The 16,836-nt window shown below is 42.2% G+C and overlaps 1 protein-coding gene across 1 annotated transcript in view; it reads left to right on the forward strand.

Moving 5' to 3' along the window:
- Positions 1-11,142: 11,142 nt before the first annotated feature.
- Positions 11,143-16,836, forward strand: part of LOC109917596 (proteinase-activated receptor 1-like) — a 36,074-nt gene continuing 30,380 nt past the window's right edge. The window contains exon 1 of the mRNA XM_048595374.1: positions 11,143-11,244. The gene's annotated coding sequence lies outside the window, so the exon portion shown is untranslated. The remainder of the gene's footprint in view (positions 11,245-16,836) is intronic.

The following is a 16,836-nucleotide window of genomic DNA, read 5'->3' on the forward strand; positions in this document are numbered from 1 at the left end:
CCCCCCCCCCCGCCACACACCAGGCCTTGTTACCACATAGCCTGCCATTACACTCTCCATTAACAACTATTCACCCTCCCAGCCTGATAGTTAGCAACTCCTTTGTCTGTCCAACTGTCTTTCTCTCTCTTTGGGCTCTATGCTATCGTTTATTCCCTACCCCACCCACCTCCCTATTTTCTGCATATAAACTGATGTTTTCCCAGCCACCATCAGTTCTGAGGAAGGGTCACCGGACCCGAAAAGTTAACTCTGTTTTTTCCTTCACAGATGCTGCCAGACCTACTGAACTTTTCAAGCAACTTTGTTTTTGTTCTTACGTTTTCTCTCCCCTTGACTCTCTCTTAATACATGCCTTTTTGACCAAACATGGTCACTTGACGTAATATGTCGTCCTATGAACATACATGCAAATAGGAACAGGAATAGGCCTTTCGATCTATCACATCTGCTCTACAATTTAATAAGATCATGGCTGTTCTGATCGGGCCTCAACTTTACATTTTGTCCACTAACTATACCTTTTGACTCAGAGATGGCAAGAACTGCAGATGCTGGAGTCAGAGTCAATACAGTGTGGAGCTGGAGGAACACAGCAGGTCAGCCAGCATCAGAGGAGCAGGAAAGTTGACGTTTCAGGCCTAGACCCTTCATCAGAATGTGCTGTTTTTCTCCAGTTCCACACTGTATTGACTACACCTTTTGACTCTGCTGTCAATTAAGAATCGATCTAACTGCTATAAAAAAAACTCACTCATCCAGCCTTCACTGTCACTGCTCTCTGGGGAAGACATTTCCATTGCCCACAAGAAATTCTCCTCATCTCTGTCTTAAACGGAATACTTTTTTCAATTATACCCTCTAGTTCAAGTCTCCAATTAAGGGTTAAAAATCTCCCAATATCCACCCTGCCCAGTCCTTTCAAGATCATCTTTGGTTCAACAAGGTCACTTGCCATCCTTCTAAGTGATGGATAAGACCATAACCAGTCCAACTATTACTTGTAAAGTGAGCCCTTCATCATGTTGAACCTTTTCTGAACTGCTTATGATACACTTATATCGTTTTTAGGTAAGGGGGCCAAAGCTACACATAGTTCTCAAGTGTTCTGTATAATTCTAGCAATTTATTAATATAATATTTAGTAATATAATGTATTGTATAATAATATATTAAGTCTAGCAACTTGTATATTCGATTCTGCTTGGACTAAGCAACAATATTCCATTTGCCATCCTAATTGCTTGCTGTACTTGCATGCTAACATTTGTGATTCAGTATTAGGACTCCCAGGTTCCTCTGTACCAAAAGCTTGAGCAATCTCTCTCCACTTAAATAAATTACTGCTTTTTAATTCTTACTGCCAAACTGGACAGGTTCACATTTTCCCACTTTATAGTCCATCTGGTTTTTGCCCACTTGCAATGTAAATATATGGTTATGTCCTCATTACAGTTTACCCTAACTTTATGTTATCAAGAAGTTTAGTAACCAAACATTCAAGTTCTTCATCCAAGTTGTTGATTCAAAATGAATATAGTTAGACCACAGTGCTAATGCATTTGCACTGTATTCATTACATGTCGCCAACCCCAAAATGATCCATTTTACCCTACTCTCAGCTTTCTATTACCTAACCAATGCTCTATCCATGCTAATATGTTACCCCAAAACCATTAGATCTTATTTTTTGTTATTAGCGTAATAACCTGAGACTGCAGCACAGACCTCTGTATGACTCCACTGGTCAAACCCTGCCAATCAGTAAAAGGCCTGTTTATGCATCGGTTTTTCTACAAGCCAACCAATCTTTTGTCTATGCAAATACGTTGCACACTACCCATGAGTTCATACTTTGTTCAATAGCCTCTTATTAGACATCCTGTCAACTGCTTTTTGAAAATCCAAGTCCATCAATTCTACCAGTTCCCCTTTATTCATGTCATTTGTTACTTCCTCAAAAAACTCAAACAAATTAGTCAAACAGCATTTCCCTTTCACAATACAGATTTAACAGGTTTTGTCTGATTGCATTCAGATTTTCTAAATGCCGCCCCCCATCAATAATAGGTTATGGAATTTTCTCTATGGCAGACATTAAGCTAATTGGCCTATAGTTTTCTACTTTCTATCTGTTTCCTTCCTTGAATTGATGAGTTCCATTTTCTATTTTCCACTCAGTTGGGACCTTTCCTGAACATAGAAAATTTTGGAAAATAATTAATGAATCCACTACATCTGCATCCACTTCTTTTAAGACCCGAGGACCATCAGGATCTGGGGACTAGTCAACCTTTAGTTCTTTGAGTATTTTCAGTATCTTTCTCTTGTGACTTTAACTGTTTGCAGTTCATCCCTACCTTGTACCTCTTGATTTACAATGGTTTCTGGGTTGGTATTTGTGTCTTTTGAAACAAAAACAGATACATCTTGTCCCATGTATCTTCTGTTTCCTTATTTTCTATTATTAATTCCCAGACTGACTCCATTTAGTGAGTTTTTTTCTTTAACAATTTTTAAAATACATTCATGAGATGTTGGTGTCGCTGGCTAGGCCAATATTTATTGCCTGTTCATAATTGCTCAGAGGGCAGTTAAGAGTCAGCTACAGTGCTGTAGGTCTGGAGTCAAATGGAGGACATACCAGGCAAGGTTGGTAGATTTTCTTCCCTAAAGGACATTAATAAACCAGATGTCTTTTTCTGACAATTGATAGTGGTTACCTAAGACACCACTAGGCTAGATTTTACTCCAAATTTTTTTAAAATTCAAACTTCACAATCTGCCACGGTGGGATTTGAACCATCATACTGAGTTCACTAGAGTAGATTTCAAAGGTCAAGCTACAAGCAGGCATTAACCAAATTAGAGATGTGATCCCTGAAATGTTGATGTACGTTGATCAAAGTTTTCAAAACATTGAGAAGAAAGAATAGGAGAGACAAGGAGAAATTTGTTCTGCTTGTGGAATCTGGGCTTATCGGTAGAAATCCTAGAACAATGTCTTCTCCAGAAGACAGTTAATGCAAGATTTGTTATTGATTTTTAAACTTGAGGTTGTTAGCCAAAAGCAGAAGGGAATATTCAACAACAGGAGGTGTATGGAGTTAGATCGCAGATCAATTATGACCTCATTAGCACAATAGGCTCATGGGGTCCCTCGCATTCAGATGTTCCTATGTACTTTCCATTTCCATTCCTTAACAAAGTCGTCTGGATCTTCACCATCTATAGTTTTTTTTTAATTTTAGTCATAGACTCTCTGGCCTGCTGTTCAAAAATAGAATAGTCAGTCCCTAACATTCTGTCAGTTATCTTAGACAATTTATAACACCTCATACATGGGTTTGGTTGTCCTGCCTCTTTTTTAGGAGATTATCGTACAGCCATGAGTAGTATTGAACCTCTTTGTTTCAATCTCTGTGACATCTGTTCCATGTCAGTTCTTAATGGTTGGGAAATTTTCATTAAATATACTTCTAAATTCTGACTATCACTCAGTTCCATAAGTTTACCTCTGATTTCCACCTTTTCGAGCAACTCTCAATCCATCTCTGGTAAAGGAACATTCCACTGTCTTTGTTTACAGAATATCTGAAGTGAGGAAGCTAGCCTTTCTCTCTCTCTCTCTCTCTCTCTTTCTCTATTTAAAGTTGCATATATTTTCCATTTATTATAATCCTACCCAACCCAGTTGGTGTATGAACATATAATTTTTCCTAGAGGGATTTTGTATTTAGTTAGCGTTGGTGTAACATGAAGCTTTAAGTGATGTAGTGCTGAATATGGTCAAATATTACCTGATACAACATCACTGTGTACTGTGTATTTAAAATTGTTCCCCCAAACTAATATGTTTACTCCCGCAGTTGTTGAGTCTTCTTATTGTTTGAATAATAGCCAATATTTGAGGGCCGGATAGAATGTGCAGTGTTGCAGAAACTTACTATATGAAGTTATTCCAAGCAGGTTGGGTACATAACAAACCTGTCTTAGTTTTAATAATGCCCCAAATCAAAATGATTAACCAAGCATCTGGAGCTTTCAAGGTACACACTTCAAGTATTTAATAAAATGAATCACTGCTTAGTTGGTTGAATTCCCGTAGGACCCCTTTTGAGGTCAGTATGCTCAGAATCATGTGTGGAGTTGTGTTTATTTATTCTCTTGCAGGTTTTGCATGGTTTGCTTTTGTTTCAAGAAACAGTACAGTAAGGCAATGATACTTTTTGTGCAGCATGCTTATCAAATCCTCCCACAATATTATCCAACAGCCTGTGCCATTTTATTTCAGAGGCACTAACATTCCACACTTTTGAGAACATTTGAATGATTTAAACCTTTGGCTCATGTCTATTCATGTTATTCTGTGTTTTTCACTCCAAGGACAATATTTACCTAATGATCTCAGCCTTTCAGATTGACTTGTGAAAAAGTAACCTCTCTCTCACACATGCAATTAGACTGGCTACGTGAGATCTCATGACGATGTCGCTGGCATTCTTTACATTCGGTTATCTCAAAAAAAATGCATGCAGCAATATTTACAACTGGAAGATTTACAATTGACATGATCTTCTCAGACCAGCAGCTGCAAGGAAAATGGCATAATCAAGAGAGGCCAATAAATAATGTCTTGTCCATTAACATCAAGGTAATTGATCATTGGACCAGAGGTAGCCTGTTGAAGCTGTTTGGATAATATTGGCTGCTTGCCAAAGCTGCTCACTATGATCTCCTCTTACATTGACAGCTTGGTGGGCAAGGTCAACTACAAAGGGCCAACGTCAGACCTCTTCAACATGCACAGTGAACTGAAAGAGGATTGTGTTCTGGCACTGACATTCTTTATTATATTCCTTTCTTTGCTCCTGTCATACACTTTCAAGTTATCCACACTGGGTGTCTACAAAAGACTAAAAAATTGACAAGAAAGCTTGATTGGATGGAGTGTTATTATAGGAATCTGACAATGTAGACAGTGGCAAGATTTATAGCAGAATTAACAAGAAGTCTTATGAGGCCTATTTCAATGTCGGGAGTATTTTTTGTAGACAGTGATGAGTTGTCAATTAGGAGGATTATTGCACACCTCATTAATATTCTGACTCTTATTTTACCAAATGTGCCAAAAAAACACTCAAGAATAATTGACATGGACATCAGAGTGGGTACCTAGTAACATCAGCTTGCCACTTACTCTGAGGGACCTCCATGTTAGACACGGGATACCAATGCATCAGGGCTCTCTAGACACTGGCCATGCACTCCCCACATCCATGGCCATTGGCATCCAACATGAACCAGCCTCTAAGAACCGCCATGGCACATCTCAGATTCACTAACATTACATTTCTGCACTTCAATGCTGCACTGACAACTATCATTGGAACACTCTGCACCTAACTCATGGAATGGACCAGGTTGCATCTCCCAGCTCACTTTAGCACTCACTCACTCTGAACCCACCTGGATGCCCACAGCATCCCTGCCTTGCCTTTTTGCACTTTTCCTCCTCAGCCAGAGATACCAGGCTCATAGTACTGCTGCAGAGGTATGCTATTTAGCACCAACACAAATCCAGGAACAAGGAAGCTTGTCATAGTTGTCAACAGTCCTCAGTCAAGTCGAGCCTTCACTCAGGGGTCCCAGTACAGACAATCAATGGCAGCCTTCAATACTCTCCAGGGAATGAACGTATGAATAGATTCAAGAACAGCTTCTTCCCAGCTGTTATCAGACATTTGAATGGACCTCTCAAATGTTAATGTTGATGTCCTTCTCTACATCTTCTCTGCACTGTAACACTGCATTTTGCGCTTTGTTCTGCTATCCTGATGCACTTTGTATGGTATGTCTGCCTGTACAGCATTCAAAGCAACACTATTCACTGTATCTTGATACATGTGACAACAATAAATTAATCAATCAGAGGGGCTCGGTCACAACAGTCAACCAGTCAGGGCAGTCAGAGGAAGGATCCACTCCTCACAAGAGATCTGGAGCGGAATATTGGGCAGCCCACTACTCACTTTAACTCTTTCTGTCATTAGTGTACAGTTTTCATCCTGGAATCAGACAGAGTCGGGTATTAAGGGAGATGAAAGTAGGTGGCACAGCTATTATTTTTGGTGCAGTTGGAAAGGTGGCCCAAGCAAGTGAGTAGGTAATGCAGAGGGCATCCAGGGTTAGTGGGGTCAGCCAAGAACAATGAAATCAATTGCTTCACTACTAACATCTGAATTACTGATATCATTCAATTTAACAGATGCAACATTCCACCAACTACTCTTCACAAAACCTAGAGACCGATTTGTATATCATTTTAATTATCTTTTTACATTTCTAATCTGTGTTTATGTGTGTCACAGTTTATTATCTTTTCTTGCATTTAATGGCTAATAAACTTACCCTTTCTCGAACTCAAAAAAGACTGGTTAATTTTGATCCACTTAAAATGTAAATACCTTTGAGGGGTAAGGTATCTGAAAGGAAAGTAATCCTTTTAAAATTAACTTTGATGTGACTAGCTGAAAGAGGGATTAAATGGAAAAGGGGAGCCAGGACATTCCCCACTTCAACTGGGAATATTCTGGATGTTCAATGCCTGAAATGCTCATCCTCACCTATGGAAACTTGTGAGGCCTTCACCTGTTCTTTCTCTGCAATCCCCTAAATACTCCATTCCTCTGACTTAGACCATAAGATATAGGAGCAGAATTAGGCTATTTGGCCCATCAAGCCTGCTCCACTGTTTGATCTGGCTGAAATGTTTCTCAACCCCATTCTCTTGTCTTCTCCTGTAGCCCTTGATCCCCTTCCCAATCAAGTGCTTATCATTTCAGTCTTAAATACACTCAATCACTTGGCCTCCACAGCCTTTGTAGCAACAAGTTCCACAGATTCACCACCCTCTGGCTGAAGAAATTCCTCCTCATCCCAGTTCTAAAAGATTGTCCCTTCAAACTGTGCCCCTGGATCCTAGTCTCTCCTACTAGTGAAAACATTTTCTCTCCACTTTATTTCCACTCTATCTAGGCCTCTCAGTATTTTGTAAGTTTCAGTCAGACGCCCCCATATCCTTCTAAACTCCATTGAGTACAGACCCAGAGTCCTCAATCACTCTTCATATGACAGGCCTTTAATTCCCAGAATCACTCTAATAAACCTCCTCTGGACACCCTCCAAGGTCAGCACATCCTTTCTTAGATGTGGGGCTCCAAACTGCTCACAATATTCCAAATGTGGTCTGACTAGACCCTTGTACATCCTCAGCAGTACTTATCTGCGCTTGGATTCTAGCCCTCTCAAACAAAGCATTTGCCTTCCTAACTGCCAACTGAAGCTGCATGTTAACTTTGAGAGAATCCTGAACTAGGACTCCTCAGTCCCTTTGTGCTTCAGATTTCCGAAGCTTTTTCCCATTTAGAAAATACTCTACGCCTCTATTCTTCTTTTCAAAGTGCATAAATCTCACACTTCCCACATTGTATTCCATCTGTCTGTGTGGAGTTTGCACATTATTCCCATATCTGCATGGGTTTCCTGTAGGTGCTCCAATTTCCTCCCACAGTCCAAAGAAGTGTAGGTTAGGTGGATTGGCCATGCTAAATTGCCCATAGTGTCCAGTGATGGGCAGGCTGGTGTATCAGCCTTGGGAAATGTGGAGTTATGGGGATAGGATAAGGGGATGGTTCTTGGTGGGATGCTCTTTAGAAGATCGGTGTGGATTCAATGGGCCAATTGGCCTGCTTCCAAACTGCAGTGATTCTATGATCCTATGATCTGCCACTTCTTTGCCTGCTCTCCTAGCCTGTCAAAGTCCTCCTGCAGTCTCCCCTCTTCCTCAACACTACCTGTCCCTCCACCTATCTTTTTGTCATCGGCAACCTCAGCAACAACGCCCTCAGCTCCTTCGTCCAGATCGTTAGTCTATAATGTGAATAGTTGTGGTATCAACACTGACCCCTGTGGAACTCCACTAGTCACCAACTGCCATCCTGAAAAAGACCCCTTTATCCCTACTTTGTGCCTTCTGACAGCCAATCCTCCATCCATGCCTCTAATACAATAGGCTCTTTTATGGCAGTCCTGTGCAGCACCTTGTCAAAGGCCTTCTGAAAATCCAAATAGACCATGTCCACTGGATCTCCTTTGTCTAACTTGCTCATTACACATTTGTCAGGCACAACACCCCCTTGATGAAGCCATGCTGACTCAGCCCTATTTTACCATGCACTTCTAAGTACCCTGCAATTTCATCCTTAATAATGGACTCTAAAATCTTACTAACGACCAAGGTCATGCTAATCAGGTTATAATTTCTGCCATGCTTCCTTCTTTAACAGGGATGTTACATTAGTTATTTTTCAGTACTATGGGACCCTCTCTGACTCCAGTGAATCTGGAAAGATCATCACCAATGCCTCTACAATCTCCTCCGCTATCTCCTTCAAAGTCTGGGGTGTAGTCTATCCGGTCTGGGTGATTTATCCACCTCCATACCTTTCAGCTTCCTCAGCACCTTCTCCTGAGTGATGGCCACTACAGTCACCACTGCCCTCGCATCTCTTGAAATTCTGGTATGCTGGTGTCTTAAACCATGAAACTGGAGTCTTTCTTCAGTAAAATGTGATTGTTCTTGCTCAAAATACTTGGTTTCAATTCCCATACTGGCCATGCAGATCCTGTCTTCTCAACCTCACCCTTTGCCAGAGGCATGGTGGCCCTTGGGTTAAACTAACCTTCAGTTTTTTTCTCTCTAATGAGAGGGCAGTCCTATCGTCCTCTAGGACTGTGGTGAATTTACCTTCACTTGTATTCTTGTTTTTATTTTTCAGTGCTTTGAAGGTCTAAATTTTTTTTGAGAATGTGCTAATCACAGCCCAACATTATTAAGAAAGAAAACTAGTCCGTTCAAGTGTCTGCTAATCTAATACCATTGCCTTGCTCTCTCCTCATTGTACTGTTCACAATGCCCTTAGTTCTAAAACTCAATTCCAGAGTCCATAATGGGTAACTAACAAACAGGATTAGAAGTTAAAAGAAAAACAGCAAGGAAGAAAAAATAAGGGCGATCCCTAAATACGCTGTAATCTTCCCTCCATCATAAGGTCAAAAGTGGGGATGTTCACTGATGATTACACAATATTCAACACCATTCGCAACACCACAGATACTGAAGCAGTCCATATTCAAATGCGATAAAATCTGGATAATATCCAGGCTTGGGCTGACAAGTGGCAAGTAACATTCATGCCAAACAAATGCCAGGCAATGACCATCTCCAATAAGAGACAATCTAACCACTGCCCCTTGTCATTCAATGGTGTTATCATCACTGAATCCCCCACCATCAACATCCTTGGGTTACCATTAAGCAGAAACTTTTTGACTTGCAACAGAAACACAGTGGCTACAAGAGTAGATCAGGGGCTAGGAATACTGCAGCAAGTAACTCACTTCCTGACTCCCCAAAGACTGTCCACTATCTACAAGGTACAAGTCTGGAGTGTGATGGAGCGTTCCCCACTTGCCTGGATGAGTGCAGCCTCAACAACACTCAAAAAGCTATAAAGCATTTGCATGCTCAGGACCACATCCACAAACATCGACTCCCTCCACCACAGATGCTCAGTGGCAGCAGTTTCTACCATATGCAAGGTGTACTGCAGAGATTCACCAATAATACTCAGACAGTTCCTTCCAAACCCATCCCGAAGGACAAGGGCAGCAGATGCTTGGAACACCACTACCTGCAAGTTCACATCACTCACTACCCTGATTTGGAAACATATCACTGTTCTTTCATTGTCACTGGGTCAGAATCCTGGAATTCCCTCCCAAACGGCATTGTGGGTCAATGTGCAGTACATGGACTGCAGCGATCCAAGCAGGTAGCTCACTACCACCTTCTCAAGGGCAGCTAGGGATGGGCAATGAATGCTGGTCAGCCAGCAAAGCCCATGTCCCAAAGTGAATAAAAAACAAGTATTCAGAAGACGAGCAGAAGATTATATTGAAGAAGATGCAGCCAGCCCTATAATGAATGCTGAAACTCGAAAAAAAGCAAATAGCTCAACACAAAGCGCTCTGTAGCTGGATTCATTTGTTGTCTAATGTAGTACAGTGGTCTTTTTTTTAACAATGCATACATTCATTTCAATTTGCTTTCAAACATCTTTCTAAAAGATGAAAACTCACAAAATAATGGGCCCAATTTCGCTGTATCTGGTGAACAGATGGTGATTGCCAGACTGACCCTGGCCCACTTAATTGCCTTTTAGTACTAGAAGTTATGTTAATGATCTAAATGGTGCAGTGCCCTCTACAGGGCATTGAGGACCCATGTGAATGGTACGAGAAATGCCTCTCTCCATAACAAATAAGGCCGAACATTAGTCTGAAACAGGAAATGTTGGATAGAATACTGAATTCAATGTAAAGTATGTGAAAGAGAGAAGGGAAAGACAGATTGGGGGCATGATTTTTCCCTCCCTGGAAATGGTGAGGGAGACAGCGAAAGGGGAAATAATTGGGTGAGTTGGCCCTGGAAAGAAACCCAGTCACTTCTCAACACCTCAAATGTTCTGGGTAAAAAGGTCAATCATAATGTGCCTCCAATTAAGATTTCTAAGAACTCAATAAATACTAAGCAACCTAAACTTGCCATCTCTCTGATCACCTTCCCTACAGGTGAGAAAGGTAACTACTTTCCTGACTGGAAAACTAATGGGACCTGCCTGCTGCATTGGGGTGGGCTTCCAATTGCCTCAATTTGGAAGCAATTTGAGGCACCGATGATGCGGGGAGTGGGAGGAGGTGTGAAGGGGGTTGAAGGGTGGCCTCTGAAAGCCACCTGTCCATGTCTCTGATCCCTCTGAACCCCTGTTCTCCCAATAACCTCCATTCCGAAAGAATGGCCTGCTTCTACACTAGGGATTCTGTGAAAACTGTTTCCTTGTGTCCCTCTTTCTCTCTGTCTCAAGAATATTCTCTTGTTTTGTTTATGTGGGAACAAGTATGTTAGGTAGTGATTACCACGTCACCCCAAGGCCATGTAAAACCTGTTCAATTACCTGCTGATCAGCTCATTAAGAGCCAACAGGTCGGTGTGGGCATGCTCCCTGGTGAATCACATGCTCCTGGGTCACCAGAAACTGCCAGCCAATCAGAGACCAGCAGCTTCTGGGTCCTAAAGGCCAACCTTCCAGGCTTTCTCCTTGGTGTACCAGCCGTGAGAAGGTAAGTAGTTTTTATACTCTTGTTTTGGAATGGAGGTTGTTAGGCTGGGGGTGAGTAAAAGTTATTGAAGTGTTAGATCAGCTGAAGCTGTCTGGTGAATTTAGATTGTATGCTTCAGGCCATCTTTGGGATTACCATTGACCAGAAACTAAACTGGGTTTGCCATAAAAATACTGTGGCTCTAAGATCAAGTCAGAGGTTAGGAATCCTGTAGTGATTAATTCACCTCTTGACTCCCAAAGCCTTTTCCACCATTTACAAGGCACACGTCAGGCGTGTGATGGAATACTGTCCAATTGCTCCAACAACATTCAAGAAGCTTGATGCTATTCAGGGCAAAGCAGTCACTGGCTTATGACCAAATCCACAAGCATCCACATCCTCCACCTCCAACACACCATTTGTGCAGTGTGTACCATCTAAAGATGCTCTTCAGAAATTTACCAAGGCTCCTTCGACTGCATCTTCCAAACCATTATCTTCAAGAAGGACAAATTCAGCAGATGCATGGGAATGCCTGCATCTGCAACATCCCCTCCAAATGACCTGGAAATGTATATATACTCGTTCCTTCAGTGTCACTGGATCAAAATCCTGGAACTCGCTCCCTAACAGCATTGTGGGTGCACCTAAACCAAATGGACCTCAGCAGTTCAAAGAAGCAGCTCACCACCACCTTCTCATTGGGAAATAGTGATGGGCTATAGATACTGGCTCAGCCAATGAAGCCCACATCTGATGAATGAAAGTAAATTAAATGAATGGAAAGCCAATTTATGAGATGCTGTTATTTTGTGCATTTAACTGAGCATCCAGCCTTGCCTGCAGTTGTTGCCTGATTAATGCATAAGTTATAGCAAATGTTTTAGTCTCAATTTTCTTCTTTCACAGGATACTTGGGCCCAATGCATCTCATTTTCAATAATAAATATGACGTTACATGAGACATAGGCAATTGCACAGGGCTTAACAATATAGATGCTGGGGTGATGTTTCCCCATGAAGGGCCATCTAGAAATAAAGAATACAGCTTCAAAATAGGGGGCCAAATGCCCAATAACAATTCTGTGATTCAGTGATGTGTCTTAATTTGCCAAACAACAAAATTACTATAATTTACATGAGAAACAGGCTGCTATTTGGCTGGCATGGCATTCCTGTGGAAAATGCACCAGGGAACAATTACCCCAGATGTTTTGAGTAAATTCGACTTGCATTTACAGCATTCCTTTAAAGCATAAATGCATCCTCCATGGCATTGGCTCCACTATTTAGAGTTCACTTGCTAACTAATCAGCACCTTTTTGCCAAGTAGTTCAGTAAAAAGTCTTCACCGTTAAAATTTGATATGTTGTGGCAGTCTTGTGGAATATTGTGAGCAGTTTTGGGCCCAGTATCTAAGAAACGTTTTGCTAGCATTGGAGGGGGTCCAGAGGAGGTTTATAAGAATGAACCTGGGGATGAAGGGCTTGTCATATGAGGAGCGGTTGAAGACTCTGGGTCTGTACTCAATGAAGTTTAGAAGGATGAGGGGGATCTCTTTGAAACTGAGAGGACTGGATAGAGTAGATGTGGAGAAGATGTTTCCATTAGTAGGAGAAAATAGGACCCAAGTACACAGCCTCAGAGTGAAGGGAAAACATTTTAGAACTGCAATGAGGAGAAATTTCTTCAACCAGATGGCAGTTAATCTGTGGAACACATTGCCATAGAAGGCTGTGGAGGCCAGGTTATTGATTGTATTTAAGACAAACATAGACAGGTTCTTGATTAGTAAGGGGATCATGGGATTGAGAAACATATCAGCCATATTGAATGGTGGAGGAGTCCCGATGGGCTGAGTGGCCTAATTCTGCTCCTATGTCTTATGGTCTTTTGATCCTTATGAGTACAAAATGAAACATTTTTGACAGACTGTCACTTTCTTTTCAGCAGTTTTCAGGATGCCTAAAATTTTAAGTGTCCTCTTTTTAGAGAGGCCTTTAATTCATGTAAACTATTGAATACAATGTTTAAATCGGTTTAGAGCTGCAATACTTCTATCAGAAATTATTTTAAATTTTATTTACCTGGTGCAATAATCAGTGACAATGGGCTGAATTTTACCAAAAATCAGATGAGTGTCAATTTTGGAGAGTTTCATGCAGGGTTTCTCAGCATGAGACCCAGTGAGTTTTCTCCTGCAATTTTTATGCTGCTCACCTCCATTATGTATGCACCAGACCTCTGTTGTGCTGTGCTCACGTTATCTCATGCTCTCGGAAGTAACCACCACTACTGAGCCCTACTGAGATTTCCAATATCGGCACCACATTTACAAGCCAGCTTTGATCCAGGTCAAAGTGCTGTAACATAGGAACTGCACTTCATTGTCCAAATAGTGGTTGGGTTAAAAAAAAACAGAGAAGCTTCTAGCTTACACTTCATTACAAATAGAATCTCGTATTCATAAATGTATAACTTTATATTGCCACCTGTCTGATCGATTGTCACAGTAACTGCAGCTACAAGGATTGGCATTAGCACCATGCCTTATTTGAACCCTGTCTAAGGAAGCATTCATCTGTCCCTAATGCCTAGCATAGCGTAACATTTCTTCGTTCTTCCATTTGCGAGCATCGCATGCTGGAAAGCCCTCAAAAGTTTCAAAAATTAACGTTTATTGCTTTAAAGGTCCCAGTTGATGATACGACTTGGCAAGTCAGATCACAGAAATAAATCTGGCTTGATAGATCACATTTTACACTGAAACATAGGCTTGAATCTTTTTTTTTTGCTAAGTCCAGGTTACATCAGTTTTTTTGGACCGCTTTTCACTATGAAGCCTAGCAAGTTCTCTCATCATATCTTAACAAATCATTAACTACCTATCCTAGCCCATGGTTTCCTTCACGTTCAATTCCAGGCCCATCTTACCACATGCTGTTCCCAGACCAACATACCAGTCAGTGGATATCTGCCAAAAGGTTGGCATCCCTTGACCCGCACAATGTTTGAAAGGCTGCTGTGTGCCTGGACAAGACTCAGCATTCCGAAGCAGCCCTGCTTGTTAATGGGCACAATCCAAACATGTCAGAGAAGGGGAAGATGGCACCATGATTCTCCAACAGAGACCTGAAGGCCCTGGTTGGAACAGTGGTGCAAAGCCAAGCCATCTTCATCCCATAGGGCTAGCAGAGGAGGCTACCACACTTGGCAGCCTGGTCCCAGGTCTCAATCTGGTACAGTACTGATCCACAGTGCGAGAAAAATGGCCAGCTGTGCTATTGAAGGCTAATGGCCTTCTCCGCTGTACCAGGGTAAGTACCACACTCTTTTCTTTGCTACCTCACCCTCACTCTGCTACTGCATCCACCTCCCACCAAGGCTTACGTTCTATCACGCTCACTATTGTCAGCAATACCTTCCCTCTCTTGTTCTCACCCACCCCAATCTCCCAAACGACCAGTCCTGCACAGCCTCTATGCTTCCTCCTGACTATCCCAGAACATATCACCAACTTACTATCATCTACATCAGTGCTAACAGCCATAACAATGACTTTCACCACGCTCAATCCATCCCTTTCTCTCATTACAGAAGAACAACAGGGCAGAGTGAGCCCATACAGGTGGAGGTGTATTCATAACTGGGTTGAAGGGAGCCTGACATTGAGCTCCTCACCTCATATGAGGAGATAATCCTGGCTCTCACAGCAAACGGGACAGCTGCACTCCACAGTAGCCCTGGTGGAAGAATGGGATGCATAATATACTTGACTACAGGAAGGAGGTCCTGTAATGGAGTCACCAGCTGTAGATACAGAGGGTAGCCCTTGTCTCCGTCTTGTACCACTCTTGTAGTGCAGCTGGAAAATTAGAGTTCTCAAGAATGTGTGCATCATTGGTAGCTCCCAGAGTATCTGACACAAACTTCAAGTATGTGGCACTTATGATCATATCTGATTTGTACAATGGTGGAATGGAACACTTTTCTCTTGATGAAATCTGCTGCACTGTGGCACAGCGCTCTCAATGTGATATGTGTATAGTCTATAGCCTTCTGCACCTGGGGGAGGCTAGCTATGTTGACAAAGCCTACTGCCTGGTCCACAGCACTGACCTCAACATGAGGCAACAAGATGAAGAATTGCAATCTGGCAGAAATGGCATCCATAACAGTCCTGATACATTTGTGGGTTGAGGACGGGGAGATCCCACACAAGTTCCCAGTGAATCTTTGAAAGAAAACAGTTGCAGAAACCTTTAGCACAGCATTGACAGGCACTGGAATAGGATGGCCACCCATCCCTTCAGATAGCAGTTCCTGTTCCAACCAATGGCTTTCTCCTGTGACAGTGCCACAGGACATCCAGAGTCTGAAGCAGCAATATAGCTTGCTCATCTGGAGGAAATATGTTTGAGGACAATAGAAGAATCATAGAATCCCTACAGTGTGGAAGCAGGCCATTTGGCCCATCAAGTCTACACCAACCCTCTGAAAAGCATCCCACTCAGAACCATCCCCCTACCCATTCCCTGTAACCCTGGGCTCTGAGGGTGGGGTCCTAAACTCTGGGCCATCTGTACCCGAGAGGACCTTCAGCTGTGAACTCTTCATGTGGAGACTGTTTGGCAGTCACTGGAGATTGCTCCTGGTCCTGGGCTGTCTGGCAGCTCTGCTCCTACTCAGTTGTTCTCTGCTGTTGTGACACTATGGCCATAGCAGTGATGATCCCTGTTATGGCTCGATCCGCTGGTCACCATTCCAATGAATGTATGGAGAGTACCAGAAATAGAACAAATCCTTAGCAATGTGAGCAGTCGGTATTTACATCAATACAAATACAGGTGGTGGTATATCCAGGTGGAAGTGAATGTATTTAGCATAGTCCTCTGTACAGTAGGACGTGGAGGATTGCAACGAGGGAGGCCACGGAGTCCCTGTACATGAACTTCTGACATAGTGGACCTTATTCCAATAAATGCAGCACATGTAGGAGATTTACAAGTCCATCATGTATAATAGGAGATTTTACATGTGGTAGGATTACTGTAACCTTGTCACCCCAATCCCCCTCATCGCCTGAGAAAGGCAGCATTGCATACAAGAGGTGGAGGTGAGAGCTAATCAGCTCTTTGTCCTTGTGCACTCTGTGAGACACTGAATTGTCTTTGTGTGTTGTGTCCTGCAGGTAACAGTTTTAATGTCACCTGTGAAGATTTATGCTTCACAGAGATGACTATGGTCAATTTGTAATGACTAATGACAATGGTCAAGATTGTTTGTGACCAGGATTTGCACCCTATACAATTGGACACTGCATGTATTTCACATTTAGGGTACTCCGATTACAGATGTCTTCAGCCTCTATTGTGTAAGTGAGAAATGATTTGTGTAATTGAAGGGCCTCATCCAGCTCTATACCTTGTTATAACAAATACAGCCTGCATGTCCAGTCAGGAAAAATACCTTACTCTGGGTGTGGTGCCAGACATTGAACACTTACGTTCCTGATCAGGATGGAAGGCAACAGAATGAGTCATAGATAACAAGGTATAGAGCTGGATGAACACAGCAGGCCAAGCAGCATCAGAGGAGCAGGAAGGCTGA

The sequence above is a fragment of the Rhincodon typus genome, chromosome 3 (genome assembly GCF_021869965.1).
Source record: "Rhincodon typus isolate 14 chromosome 3, sRhiTyp1.1, whole genome shotgun sequence".
Lineage (NCBI taxonomy): Eukaryota > Metazoa > Chordata > Chondrichthyes > Orectolobiformes > Rhincodontidae > Rhincodon > Rhincodon typus.